The sequence below is a fragment of the Strix aluco genome, chromosome 9 (genome assembly GCF_031877795.1).
Source record: "Strix aluco isolate bStrAlu1 chromosome 9, bStrAlu1.hap1, whole genome shotgun sequence".
Lineage (NCBI taxonomy): Eukaryota > Metazoa > Chordata > Aves > Strigiformes > Strigidae > Strix > Strix aluco.
In genome coordinates, this window is record NC_133939.1 from 17,746,485 (window position 1) to 17,761,497 (window position 15,013).

The window sequence follows — 15,013 nt, forward strand, 5'->3', positions numbered from 1 at the left end:
GGGTAGAAGAGCTTGCTGGGGCCTAGGCCTGGGCCCAGCCAGTCATACAAGATAGGTCTCCATGGACACAAGTAGAACAACCGCAGACAGAAAGGCAGTGCAGATCAGTATGCGACTTATGCTTTGTTGCTGATTAGCTTCAGCTACAAATCAGTATTTCTCTATCTCTGCCGCTGCCAGCCCCTTCCCCAGTTGCAGCCAGGAACAAGTAACTAGGATTGTGCTCAGATGTTTTCTGGACATGAGGTGTGTATCAGCTTTGTCTGAGCTCAGGGATGAACATCCTTGTTAAAAGACCAGCTCACACCCTCTTACTCCTGCTTCTACCTTGTGCAACTAATACTATATACTGTGTTAGCAAATTTAGGAGGTCTGTAATCCTCTTTGTTTGTCTGTTAATCACAGGGTGGGGGGCCAGCTGTCAGTGGGAAACTAATGAGGACAGTATTAGTCGTTGCTTTCTGTGTGACAGGACTGTATTCAGACAATATCTATTCGTCTTGTGCTGGGAAGTGTTTTCATGCAAGGGATAGCAAGCCCTGCAGGAGCTGAGCATCCATGGGGAAATTTTACGAGGTGTTTTCACAGCAACATCTGTAAAATATAGGTGAGATTTCTAATTAATGAATGTGTTGGAAGGGTCTGTATTCTTCATGTACCTGCCTCTTCTAAGCCTAACTTTATCAGCACTTGTGAACAAAGCTTTTTGGCATTTTTCATTATTGCTACAGATATATTAGGGAATTTGCAGGATTAAAGATTATGCACTGTGTAAGAGTACTACTACAAAGGTAGTTTAATTTTTGAGAGAAACTTCAAATGCAACAGACCTGCTAAGAGAACATCTACCAGTATGCTGTTGTTTTCCTTAAGGCTTATTACTGAAGTGAGATGAGGTTCCCTATTAAATAAAGCAGAGTGTAAACAGAGTATTTCTACTTCTCACATTTTCAGGAGAAAGCTAAGTGAACTAACTGAACTTACTACAGTATTGGGCTTGAATTTTCAGAGGTAGCTGCCTTTTTCTGTCTTCCTTGCTAAAATGCCTGAAGAAAATGAAACTTGAAGTTATTGCTATGATTTCAGGGCCTGTCTCTTACTTCACGGATGTTTGGGTTGGTGACACTGCCTCCTAACACTTGAGGGGGATTAGTGAATGGGATCTTGCTCCCCTGAGCTTTTCAGAGTCACCAGGGTGAAGCAGCCCAGATGGGAGAATGAGCTTTGATTGTCATCAGCTTTCCATTACAAGAGGACTTCAGGATCCTACTCCATGAGGTCTTTTGCATAAGTTTCTGACAGTTCTCTGGATCCAAATCTTGCTTATGTCCTTATTCCACTAGATTTTTATATGAGAAAGGACTTTGGAATTAGGCTATTGGAGAGTATGACTTCTTGGAAAATACTTTGTGAATTTTGTATTTAATAAGCAACAGTTTTTCTTTCTCTTCTCTCCTTCACCTCACAATGTAACTAGCATCCTGATGAGCTGAGGTATCACCAGGCCTGCTCTAAATAAATGTGTGTGTGAGGCTCTGTTTCATGCCAGGTAAGCACAAAAAGGGTTTGCGACAGATGTGGGGCTGGTCTCCTGGAATTTCTCCTGAGTGAGCAGAGCAGGCAAAATGGGATGAGAGTCCTGTGCAGGGGACCATGAGTGCTTCATGCCTGAACTGTTACTCATTTCAAGCCCTGTTCCTGGTTAACAGAGAACTGCTCCAAAAATACAGCCCTCATCTCACTGCAAATGCTTACAGGGCATCAGCTAGCTGTGAGCACTGCCAGCCCCTGCCTCAGAGCTCCATCAGCTCCTCCTTCCCACCAGCCAGTTCACACCTTACACGGGAAGGAGGGCAGTTGCAATACCTGGATCTTGCAGGGCCACCTGGCCACATCACTTCTTACTGTTGCTTTCTTAAGATCACAGTGCTTTTCACCTCTGGAGTCCTGTGCTAGAGTGACAGTGGCATTTTACTGTGTGCCTTCATGCAAGGTGGCCCAGGTTCTACTCTGCTGTAGCAGTGGTTGCTTTTCCCTTCTCTTTTACTCTGATTGTTCCAGTTCCTGTGCTTCCTGGCCACTGCCTGTGCTGCAGGGATAAGAGATCCTTGACAGCTGCTGGGACCCTGAGCTTGGCGCTTGATGGAGATCAAATCTCCATAGTGCTTCCTGCTACGCTCTTTAACAGATGACAGTGCTCAGCTGCACAAAAATGACTATAAAATCTGAGAATTTAGGGACTGACAGTTCCTGTTAGAAACTTCTGCTGGCTTTTGTGCACTGTCAAATATGACCTCTGCAAGATGACACTGGGGCAGGAGGGTAGGAGTAATAGGACATGGACAGGCAGGTTTCGAGGGCTTAGGTTTTCCTCTGTCTGTCTGCCGTGGAAAGGGAGGAGGAATACCCTTGAAATTTCTGCCAAGTGTTCCCATTCACTTCAGGGGAGCTGCTCTGTTTTCTGCTAGAAGGAAGTCTGGCCTCTAACTTCTTCCCCTGGCAACGTGGACAAAGAGGAATTCTGTATGAATGTCACAGCCAGCCAACACTTTTCATACAGCTGATGCTGTACCTGGGACGTTAACAAATATATTCCATGTAGGTGAATAGATCTGGCTCCACATGGCTTTGGCAATGTTCTTGGTGGGGGATGGGAAATTGGTTAGTACTGCAGGAAAGTTTCATGATCTCAAGACACAGTTGCATTGTTTAAGCCTTTTTGATTTCAGCACTTTCTGACCAAGGATCTGAATTCCCTGCCTCATCTTTCTAGTCCAATCCATGCTCATCTGCAAGAACAGAGAAAAATGATATTGTAGTTCTGGCATTGGGTGTCTCCGAAGTGTTTGGCCTATCTGTCCTGGCTTTCCCCAGTGTTTAGATATAGGATCTGTCAAAGGGGCCAAGCCAGGGCTGTATGGATAGAGTACAATGAATTCTGGGGGCTGGAGAGAGGATTTGTTTCATGTCATCTTCTGTACCAGATGTCTTGGAGGGGCTTCTGGAGATGCCTGCTTTCCTTCTGCACTCCAAGAATGGATTTCCCCTGTGTCCAGTGCTCTTTTGGGGATTGGCTAGCTTCCTGGAATCATCCTTCACTCCCCCTTTTTCTGACCTGGGTGGAATTCAGGGTGGAAATCAGGAGGTCTAAAGCCCAGCTGGAAATTAATCTGGCTTCAGCAATCAAGGACAACAAGAAATGTTTCTATAAGTATGCTAGACGCAGGAGGAAACATGGTAACAAGTGATGAGGAGAAGGCTGAGGTCCTTAATGCCTTTTTTGCCTCAGTCTTTAATAACAAGACTAGTTGTACTGAGGGAATCCAGCCTCCTCAGCCAGAAGACAGAGACTGGGAGAACGACCTCCCCACAATCCAGGAGGAGATAGTCAGTGACCTACTGCATCACATAGACACACACAGGTCTATGGGACCGGATGGGATACACCCGAGGGTGCTGAAGGAGCTGGCTGGGGTGCTCGCCAAGCCACTTTCCATCATTTACCAGCAGTCCTGGCTGATCGGGGAGGTCCCAACAGATTGAAAATTGGCCAATGTGATGCCCATCTATAAGAAGGGTCGGAAGGATGATTGGGGAAATTACAGGCCTGTCAGCCTGACTTCGGTGCCGAAGAAGCTTATGGAGCAGCTGATCCTGAGTACCATCACACAACACATGCGGGACAACCAGATGATCAGGCCCAGTCAGCATGGGTTTATGAAAGGCAGGTCATGCTTGACAAACCTGATCTCCTTCTATGACAGGGCGACCTGCTTATTGGATGAGGGCAAGGCTGTGGATGTTGTTTACCTTGACTTTAGTGAGGCCTTTGACACTGTTTCCTACAGCATTCTCCTGGCAAAACTGGCTGCTTGAGGCTTGGATGATCGCACGCTTTGCTGGGTAAAAAAATGGCTGGATGGCCGGGCCCAGAGAGTTGTGGTGAATGGAGTTAAATCCAGTTGGTGGCCAGTCACGAGTGGTGTCCCCCAGGGCTCGGTTTTGGGGCCACTCCTGTTTAACATCTTTATTGATGATCTAGATGAGGGGATTGAGTGCACCCTCAGTAAGTTTGCAGATGACACCAAGTTGGTGGGAGTGTTGATCTGCTCGAGGGTAGGGAGGCTCTGCAGAGAGACCTGGACAGGCTGGAGCGATGGGCTGAGGCCAACTGCATGAGTTTCAATAAGGCCAAATGCCGGGTGCTGCACTTGGGCCACAACAACCCCCAGCAGCGCTACGGGCTTGGGGAGGAGTGGCTGGAGAGCTGCCAGTCAGAGAGGGACCTGGGGGTGTTGATTGACAGCTGGCTGAACAGGAGACAGCAGTGTGCCCAGGTGGCCAAGAAAGCCAATGGCATCCTGGCTTGTATCAGCAATAGCGTGGCCAGCAGGGACAGGGAAGTGATCTTACCCCTGTACTCGGCACTGGTGAGACCACACCTTGATTACTGTGTCCAGTTTTGGGCCCCTCACTACAAAAAGGACATTGAATTACTCGAGCGTGTCCAGAGAAGGGCAATGGAGCTGGTGAAGGGTCTGGAGCACATGTCGTGTGAGGAGCGGCTGAGGGAAGTGGGGTTGTTTAGTCTGGAGAAGAGGAGGCTGAGGGGAGACCTCATCGCCCTCTACAACTACCTGAAAGGAGGGTGCAGAGAGCTGGGGATGAGTCTCTTTAACCAAGTAATGAGTGATAGGACAAGAGGTAATGGCCTCAAGTTGCACCAGGGAAGGTTTAGACTGGATATTAGGAAGCATTTCTTTACAGAACAGGTTGTTAGGTGTTGGAATGGGCTGCCCAGGGAGGTGGTGGAGTCCCCATCCCTGGAGGTGTTCAAGAGGCGGGTTGACATAGCGCTTAGGGATATGGTGTAGTTGGGATCTGTCAGTGTTAGGTTAACGGTTGGACTAGATGATCTTCAAGGTCCTTTCCAACCTAGATGATTCTGTGATTCTGTGACCTGTCCCATGGGATAAAGCTAAATAGATTTAGTCATTGGTAGATGAAGAGAATGAAAGTGATTGAAGGGTATGACATTCTGATCATGTCATTGACCTCAGGAGCCAAGTTTGACAAATTTTAAGCGAAAATGAAGAACATTAGATTGAATTAAAGCTGTGGTTATCCATCAACCCTCTAATGGCTGTTTGTTGCCATGTATACTCCACATGTAAGTTTTAGCTTTGCTGAATGATTTAGTGAAGAATTTTTAAATCAAGGACAAATCTCCTGCTGCTCTGCAGCAAGGTAGAGATGTTAGAACAGGCAGACACTGAGGATGGGCAGTGCTGGTTCAGGCCCAGTTCATAGGAATAGTGCTGTGATTTGCTCTGGCTGTGACTTATGCTTTTAGAAAACAACTGTGCTACAGGAACAGAAAACAAGTTGGTAGTTAAGCAGCTGGGGAGAGAATTTCCAGTGTGTTAGATAACTGTCAGCAGGAGACTTGGCAGAACAGCTCGAAGTGCATTTACGATGGAGGCTCTTGTGTTATTTACAGGATGTGAGGGTGTGGTGGCATTCCTCTGGCACCTGGACATAAAGTGATGTAGCAACTCAGCCCTTTCAGGACAGGCAATCAGATACCAGACAGTAACTGAGAACAGAAGACCATCCCAGAGGAGCCCGAAGTGTTTTTGCAACCTTGGAGTCAATTTCTACCTGATATGTACACGTGCCCCTCTGGCCGACTTGAAGTGAGAGGAGAATGTGTTCCCGGGTCTGGAAGGGAACGGCTTTGCTCATCGCTGGAGGGCTGCCACGTGTCTTCTGCAAGAGGCACCTGGTGCTGACTAGTCAGATTGAGATGAGAACTTGAGGGAGGCTGAGGACTTTTTTCTCCTTCACAGCTTCCAAAACCTTCCCCTATCCTACTTCCACTGTTCTTTTCCAGTGTCATCAATGCCCTGTGTAAAGTGTTGGCTTCTTCAGGGGGAATATCCTGAAGGTGAAATTAAATTTTGGGGAGGAGTACTCTATTATATTGAGCAAACCAGCAGTAGAGCAGGGGTAATTTAGCAAGCAGGGCTGTTGAGGTATTTCCCAGAGGGCTGTGAAGACATGTACACAGAAGTCACCTTTCATGTGACATGCAGTGTTGACCACCTCATTTCACATAGAGCCTAGCAATAGTAGGACCCATGCAAGTGCTGAGAAGGACAACCAGTTATATGAAGTTTAAATAAGTTGTCCTTTTCAACGTGGAAGAAAGGTGACTGAGTAAGCCATGTGAAATCTTAAGTGATCTGTGGAAGGTGCCATGGTTAGGCGAGTTTCTTCATTTCCTAGCAAGTCAGCGAAAGGAAATCCTTTTTGACACACCATGTACTTTGTGAAACACAGTGCTACAAGGCACTGACTATACCAAAATTAGAAATGATTTAGAAAGCATGAGAGACATTCCCAGCAGATAAGTCCATCAGTGCTGTTAAAGACAAAGCTGCAAATACTGCCTCTGGTTTGGGAAGTCCCAAAGCCAGAGACTGCTTGAAGGTTGCAGAGGGAAAGTTATTATGCTGTACTTTCTTTGCTCGTATGCTCTTCCCCTGAAAGCAGTCAGCAGCAGTTGCCTGAGGCAGGATGCTAGGATAGATGGATGTGTTACATACCTCACTGAGGTTGTTATGTTCTTGTAAAGAGCACAGTAACCATGAAGGGACTAGGAAAACAAGGGCAGAACAGCCTCTCCTGCAAGGAGCTGCATGTTTGCACTCAAGAAGCTCAAGCTGGTTTGAGCCCACTGTTATCACCTTGTAAGCAAATCCAAGAGAGGAGTCCTGGTGAGTATCTCTCAATGCAACACCTTGCTGAATACTTAACAGTGCTCTGTAAGGGTGTGAGCAGAAATGGCCCATGTAGACCCTGTGTAGCCCTTGCCAAATATGTACTTTCAGTCCCAGAGGGTGGAACTGATAAAGCAATCTGTCCCCTGGCAGATTTTATCTCTGGGATTGCATTTCCAGGATAAATGGCATCTTGTGCCATTTCCAAAGGGAATTTTGTGTGTTACACATGCTTAAAAATATGGACACCGCATGGACACAGTGTACAGTGTTAAGTGGGGTGTAGCAGCAAGCTGTTCTTATTAAGTACCCTTTCTGTCCCCTCTTCCTTCTGTTATGCTTGTCAGCTGCTCTCAGACCTCATCACCCATATTCTTCAGACCCTAAAGCATCTCTTTGACGTGCTTTTCATATTTTTTGTAGGCTTTCAGCTTTCAGACACACTTACCTTAGTTTGGCTAATATGACTCTGGAGTAAGTCTGTTGGATAAGCAGACTGCCAGGCTGGAAACCCAACATCAGTTTGGAGGGTGACTCTTAAACTCTTCACTAACCAAAGCAGAGATGCACAGCCATGTAGGGGCTCTCTCCGAGAATGCTGGTTTCAGGTCTGGAAGCTGTCTAGCCCTGCTAGTGTGGTCTCCAAGACATGAGTATTTTAGCCAAGCACTGCTGGTTTTGGTGCCAGGGTGGGTTTAGGTGTTTGTGACAGCACTGCCCTTTGCTGTACAGGCACACCTTTTGAATCTGAGCTTTTTTTTTTTTTTCTTTTTTGCTTTTTTCCCCTTGCACCATGAAATAGCCCTCTCCATTGGCATACAGGATTTCAGCTAGCTGGGTGTCATCCACCAGGGCACATGAGAACTGGAAAAAAACTATGATGCTACTTTTAAAATTGTTTTTAAAGAAGACTTTGGAGAAAGAAGCTGTTTTCTTTTACGAGGGGGTGCTGGCTCCCAGCAGTGTGTTCTGTCACCATGTCACAAGATTTCTAAAAGGAGCAGAATCAGTAGGACACTGGTGTATCAGTCTGCAAAGAGCAACTTTCTTCACTCACTTCCCGTATTTGACTAAACTGGTATCAGTTCAGCCTCCCCACTCTCCTCCCACCCCCTGCCTGCTTCCGCCAACAGTCCTCTCAAAATGTGCCTTGTAACTAAAGACTCTCCTAAATAGCTGACTCTTTCAGTTCTTCTGCGTAACAAAAACTTGTTCTGCTCATAAATAGATTTGCAATTACCAAGGGAAACAGAAGAATCGGTGCAACCCAGCTGCATCAGAGCCGGCCTCCCATCCTGTCTTAAAGAAGCCCCTGAAATTCAACACACGTCACTCGGGCATAGCTGGGAGACCTCTGCGGGGATCTTTCCTTTGAACAACATTCCTCTTCTGCAAGATCTGCTGTTTGCAGCAGAATTGTCAAGAAACTGCAGAGTGCCTGTCTGGTGTCTTTACGAAAACTGCAAAAGCTTTTTGTTTTTTGACTAGCCTGGGTTTTCCTGTATTTCTTTTAGCAGTCAAGGGTAAGAATTGCCTGGCCAAAGTGGAGGATCCTGAGATTTATTGTGAGCTTAGAAATTGGTTCTCTGCTAATAACATCTGGTGTGTGGCTAGTGCCATCTGAGCAATTCCAAGCACTTTCTGAGCGTCCAGGAGGTCAAACTTCCTTAGCTTTTGGGGCTTACAGGAGGGTAATGATTTTATACAGAAGAAAAAAAGGCATACCCAAGGTTATACATCAAACTGGGTAGACCTGGGAGGAAAAATCAAGAGCCCTGCCTATGCTGGGTCCTGTAGAAGGATTAAGCAGTAGAAAGAAGGAAGGCAGTAGTATATATGGTTGATCCCTGGCCTTCTGTATAGAAGAGATCACCTATATAAGGAAGATCCCTTCTATATGTCTTCTCTCTAGGGTGCCAGGGGGCACGAGGGGGGCATACACCCAGCATAGTGCTTTTTGGCTGCCCTGGTGAGATGAATGGGCACTACCCCTGCCTTCGACAGCAGGTATGTCAGCTCCCTGCAAACCTGGGTGGGCTCAGCTTGTCTTAGATCCTGAGCTCAGGCTCTGCATCCCCACAAAGTGTGGTTAGTTTCCCAGTGACACATTTCTGCATATCCCAGAAAACATGCCTGGAACTGGGGCATGCAGTGCCACAGGGCAAGCTTCCCTGTGCTGCTTTTTGGTCATTTGCCCAGCGAGGGCAATTCAGATCTGTTGAATCAAAAGGAATTCCCAGCATTTATGGTCTCCTCAGAGACATGATTGCTTCCTGGAACCCCTCTGGAGAGCTTCCCTGCATGGGAGTTCACTTGCCCCAGGGCCTTGGATGAGTCTATGGAGGAATTAAAACATGCAACCCTATTGATGTCAGTGGGGACTTTCTGATTTCTTTTATGAGGGGTGTGTACCTATGTTTCTTCCCAGGTGCTGCTGCAATAGCAGCAGCGTGATGCTCACTTTCTTTCAATATGATTACTAAAAACGTTACATAAGACAGGTCTGTGCAAGACTGGCTGCAAGTAACAGACTTTGGTTTGGAAAGAGCACGCTTTAAATGCGAGGTCAGCTGATGATCAGTGCCAGAACACCACATCATTGCTATTGAATGAGGAAATGAGCATCCAAACCTCTTGTTTTGTGAAGATTGTTACCTGCAAAGTAAGAAGGAACAGGGGGAAGAAGATATCAATGAGAAAGCCAGCTCAGGTGTTGGATTTCTCTAGAGAAAATCTCAATTTTAATTCTGTAGGCTTTCTCCTGGTGTGTGAGGGAGAGGAAATGAGAGAAGGACACTTCTAATTTTGTCTAGTTCTCCTTTCCCTCTCTTCTGTCCATGTGTACATGTTGAAGTGTGCAAAGCATCCGAGTGTCCCAGTTCTTCTGATCCTTCACAGACAACACTGTCCCTAGGCTGAACCCACAGTGCTTTGGATCCTTGAGCAGGGTTGGAGAGGGTACTCTGGCATCTTCTGAACTCCAGTGTGGGGCTGAAGGGCAGGTACCAGGCATGTTTATTCTGTGCTGCAGCTATTTTTAACATCTGATGTTACACAGACTTGTGCTTCTTCTCAAATCAGATTAGATGGCAAAGTCAAGAGGTAAGCAGAGAAGCTCGGTAATGAGGAGCAGCAGCTAACTTCACCTTTACTTGCTGAATTCACTGCACAGCTGCCTGCAGGCTGCAGCCAACCCCCTGCCATTAACCTTGGGCCTTTTCCTTCTGGAGAGAAGGGGCAAGCTCCTGGCTGTGTACTTCACAGATAAACTTCTGTACACCATTTGCATGTGTCTGGGGATCATTATGCCCCTAAAGGTCTTCGGCAGCCTGGCCATGGTATCTTTATGGTTTAGTAGCCTCTTGCTTGCCTCCTGTGCTGGTGATGTATACAATACATTTGTGATCTTAAGAAGTTGAAGATAATCTGCGAGGGACCACATTAGCTTTCTGAGCCAGCTTGCAAACGCTTCCTGTCACAGAAAGTCTGCAAGGACAGGGATGTTACAGTAACCCATGGTCCCAGCAGCTTACAGGGAACCTTGCAGGCTGTGCAGGAGCAGTGGATGATGCAGGGGTCAAGGAAGAAAATCAAGGCTGTGCGCTTGTGGACTGCCTCCTCCCCAGCAGGCTGATGTGGAATGTGAGCAAGGCTACTGCAGATGCTGGGCTCTAAGTTGGAGAACAGGAGCAGCGCAGAGCTAGTGCCTGGGTCTGACTTGGCTCCCAGAACTCCAATGACATACTTCTGCTGTGTGCAAGGTTCTGCAGATCCTCCTTTGTGGAGCCTTCCTGAGCACCCCACTACTCTTTTGATCTCTCTCTATGCAGCAAAAGTGTCTCTTAATTCAGCAACTGCCATGAACATCACCCCCTTCAGTTTGATGAGACCAGGTTAGATTAACAGAACAGCATCTGTCTGCTTACGTTTCCTTTTGGTGGCAATGGTTGTGTTTCTAAGGCATCAGGAAGGAAGGCTTCAAGAAGAAACCCAAAATTAGGAAATACATATGTTAGAAATAAATTTTTGTGTAATTTTTTCTTGTGGTCTGTTTCTTCAAAGACAAGTCTGTGTGTTCCTCCTTATTTACACAAAGCTGGTCATGAAATAGCAGCAGATTACAGTACACACTGCAATGGTCATGAAATCAGTTCATCTGAAATTCTGTAATGGATGGAGAGCATCTCAGCATTGCTTTTTTTTTAATAGGAAGAACAGTCTCTGTGTCATGTGAATCAGAGTCCCAGTTCATTCAAGGATGTATCCCAAATGTAGGTATTATGTAAAAGTAAAATCCCTTTTCTCTGTCTTTTATTCTTCTTGTATGACAGTGCTTGGAGTAGAAATAAAGCCTATTTTCCTGCCACTGAAGGAACAACAATGGAATGAAGTTCTGTTTGTAGAACTCATTTGCTCACCTGTGTTAGTCTGAACTGACTGTTCAGTAAACTAACCAGCAAGCTTGGCCTACAGGTGCAGCTTCTAATTCTCACATTCCCTGTTTTCTCATGCTTGTAAGCATACTTAGCTCTTTTTATGCCAAGTTGTATAGCTTGGGAAGGTCTTAAACTACTTACACATCTAGGAAAACAGAACTCCTTTAAGGTGCTTTAGATAGAAGTGGTAACTAAACACCAGTCTCTTGGCAAACTACCAGCTTTTCCAAACAAACTTTTCAAAAGAACGTGTCACACAGGATATGACTGCAAATTATGTGTTTTGCCTGGTAGCAGCAAGAGACTTCTTAAATATCGATGAAACTACTTCAATGCCATGAGAGCTGGTCCTTCAGCTAAAATAAATTTTTTTTGTGTTTGACCCTACAAGTTCTTGGTTCGGTCTTTACAGAGAACTCCACAGGGCTTCTACAAATTTCATAAGGTTATCTGTAACCTCTATTCCCTTCTCCTCCCAGGTGGTCCTGGTACTGAGATGGAAAGAAGAGAACTCAAATGGCCCACTGGTGTTATTATCTTAAGTACTTGGGTCAAGTACCAATCTTGATATTTTTCTTCTTTGTATTTGCACTTACTTGCTTGCTGGGCTGGAGTGCCTGCTTCTCTTGTACGTACATGTGGTTCTCTCAGCTTGCATTTGGGCTGTTGAAGCTTGGGATAAAAGCTTTGTGCCAGGGTAGTGTGTTCCATGCAGTGTTGGCTAATGGGATTCCTTGAAATCCCTTCACATTTCAAATAGATTTATGAATAAGGGGGGCAGTCTGAACACATTGCAAACCCCTAAAGCCTTAGTGAATCCTGAATTTGGCCATCTCAACTATTTATAGAACACTCTATGCCTATTCTAAATATATTTTCCTCAGGGGGACCTCATCTCAACCCCCTGCTCCACAGCTTAAATTGGATCAGCAATGCTGCTATGATCTGTTAACAAAAATTCCTCCTCTAGCTCTGTGGCAGGGCTGCAGGTGTTGTTGGTCCAGGCCTTGGAGGGGAAATTCTGTGCCAGGCAGAGCTCAAGGGTTTGGATTTAAACTTTGCAGCCAGCCAGGTAGAGAGATATTGATGATATATTTGATCATTTCCTGTAGCCATTTCCTGATTATTTTTTAATATTCCTCCTCTACTGGTAGGTCTATAGTTCTGGAGGGGGAAAAACAGGTGACATTGGTAGTGTACTACACCTTTCCCTTTCAGGAGTCTTCAGCCTTGCAAATTAGGCTTAATGGTGAGCACACAAAACCTTTTCTTTCTAGAGGAAGTGTAGAGTGTTCTGTGGGCAGAAAGCATTTCCTATTGCAGGGATGCTTGAAACTGGTGTTCTCTTTTTCTTTCTCTGCTATAGGGAAGAGAAGTGTCTCTTCTGTGGGAGTATCTACACGACAGTACTTGGAGAGCTGTGCCTCTGATTCTATGGGATGGTTCTTCCTGAAATGTTTCCTACCCACCAGGGGCAGAAGCCTCCTCTTTGCTAGCTGGCATTTTGTAATCCCTCTGGCAGTAGAGCAGGCTGTGCAGGCTTTGTCCAGTGCAAGCTTTAGTCTGTGTCAGTGAAGGCAGGAATGCTGTAAGGTGGTATAGAACTAACGTTGCAGGAGTAGCTTCTGCTCTTGTCTGTTTTGGAGGTTGATGTTCACTGTTTTTTTCCAGGCAGATTAGCTTGGGGCATTTAGAAAGCAGAGTTTAAGTCCCACTTGCTGTTGACTGAATGGGGTCAGACCATCAACTCTTGCTCCCACATAAGGACAGAGGATCTCTTGAGGCAAAGGAGAGCAACTCATCCACAGTAGATTTCATAATGGAGAATCTCTACCTTTTAGAAAAATTGTATGATATTCTTTTTCAGTCAAAGGCTCTGGCTGTACCATAGGATAGAAGTTTTGGTGCAAAGGGCACACTGCAGAACTTCACAGGACATTTTTCATCCTTCAAGTTTAAAAATATTTAGAAAAATACATCCTTTATTGAATTCTACAGGTTTGAACAGTTTCTTCTGTTGGATAGTTACATTCTGTCTACCTCTCTCAGGAACATTTGCAGATCTGCATGGCAGATGCTGCAGATCACAGTCCTGAGTGGAAAATTTTGGGTCAGTGTAGAGGCAGGATGGGCCATCAGGACCCTGCATGTCCTGAATAGCTGTGTTGCCCCACAGTAAGGGTCAGTACTGACTTTTATGCTTGGAAGAAAGCAACTATTCCTTGTCCCTATGATGTGATTGACCCAGGCTCTACTTCATGGGTCTTGGACTCAAAACTGGGGTGTAGAGCACCAAGGATGTTTGCACTGGTTCAAGGGGGATTGCATGGTTACCCTGAATATTGCCCCAAGACACATTCCCCTTCACACACAGGCCTCTTCCTACAGTCTCCTTGGAATCAATGTCAGCGTAACTTTAGATTTTGCTCCGCTCATGGCTTACCCGTGTGCATGCAGGAAAGGACAGGTGAGTCTCTCTAAAAGCACTGCAGTGCCATTCAGCCTAGTGCAGCACCCAGCACCTTGGGGTGCTGCTGCTGCACTCTGCTCAGGAGACATGTTCAGTTGAGGCAGTATCTGTGATCCCATGGGGATGCATTAACTCAGGAAAGGCTCTGCAGTACCTGGGGCTATGCCAACATGGGTGCTCAGACACTACTGCTTGTGTTAGTGTTTCAGTAAAAAAACACTCCTGATGTATCTGTCCGTGGTTCCTGGGCTGACAGTGTGATTGGCAGCTTTCTGGCTCACCTCATCGTGCCTCTGGCTAGTTATTCCCACTGATGTCTCTCTAAGACTGGCTTCCTTGCAGTGGAAGGCCTCCATTTGACCACTCTTGATACAAGCAAACTATAGTGCCTTTTGAAAGCTGAAGTAAGTAATGCATACCAACAAAATGTAGTACTTTTGTCTTGTAAGAAATAATGACATATCCCTCTTACAGTGCTTATAAGAGATTCAGCGTCTCCATTCAGGGTCACTGGCCTTAGTTCCTTCATGGCCTAGGTGTGTGGTGTGAGCTGAGGCTGGGAAGGAATCGACAGCATTTAATCACAAGAGGAACACCAGGAGTGAAATAGCCCAGATATTAGAAACAGACTACAGAGCAGCTGAGGTGCAGAGCTCCTAAGCCTAATTTGACCATTGAATGAGGTGCTAATATCTCGACTGTGTGGAGCCTCTTTTCAGTCTGCTTTCACCCTCCGTGAAGATAGTATAGTGGTATATATAGAATACACAGTGAAAAACTGGCTTTGTGCAACTTGTATGGGCAGTGCAGGGTGAAGGGAAGTGTCTGGTTTTGGTGATGAAAATAGAAATCTGTTTTCATGTCTGTGCTCTAGGAAGCTGATCAGATATTTTATGGCATGATACCGTCATTACAGGTTGAATAACAAATTTCAGAGCTGGCTTCTGAATTGCCTGATAGTTTAACCTGTCTCCATTCCCCCATAAGAGGAGGACGTATTGCCTTTGTTCATGTTGCCTTGTTCATCAGTAAATGTAAAGCAAATTGTAAAATCAGACCTCCTCAAACTAACATTTGTAGCTATGGATTCACTCACGCCCAAACCAACCCCCTGATGCCAGTCCAACATTTTTCTTATACCAGAGAGAAAATAAGAACAGTGAGTCAATTAATATTATCTTTTCTTTTTGAAGTGTTGGGGAAGCATTTGGATACCATGGAAATGAGCAACACTATGGTGAAGAGCTGGTTTAGAAGGTGTTTAAGAAGTTAAATTTAGTCCCGAAAGTAGCTTTGCTGTGTTTTACTAGAGCCTTCTGCTTTTT

General features: G+C 45.6%; 1 protein-coding gene across 1 annotated transcript in view; it reads left to right on the plus strand.

Annotated features, from left to right (window-relative positions):
• Window positions 1-15,013, plus strand: part of MB21D2 (Mab-21 domain containing 2) — a 63,424-nt gene that overhangs the window by 44,474 nt on the left and 3,937 nt on the right. The window lies entirely within an intron of this gene.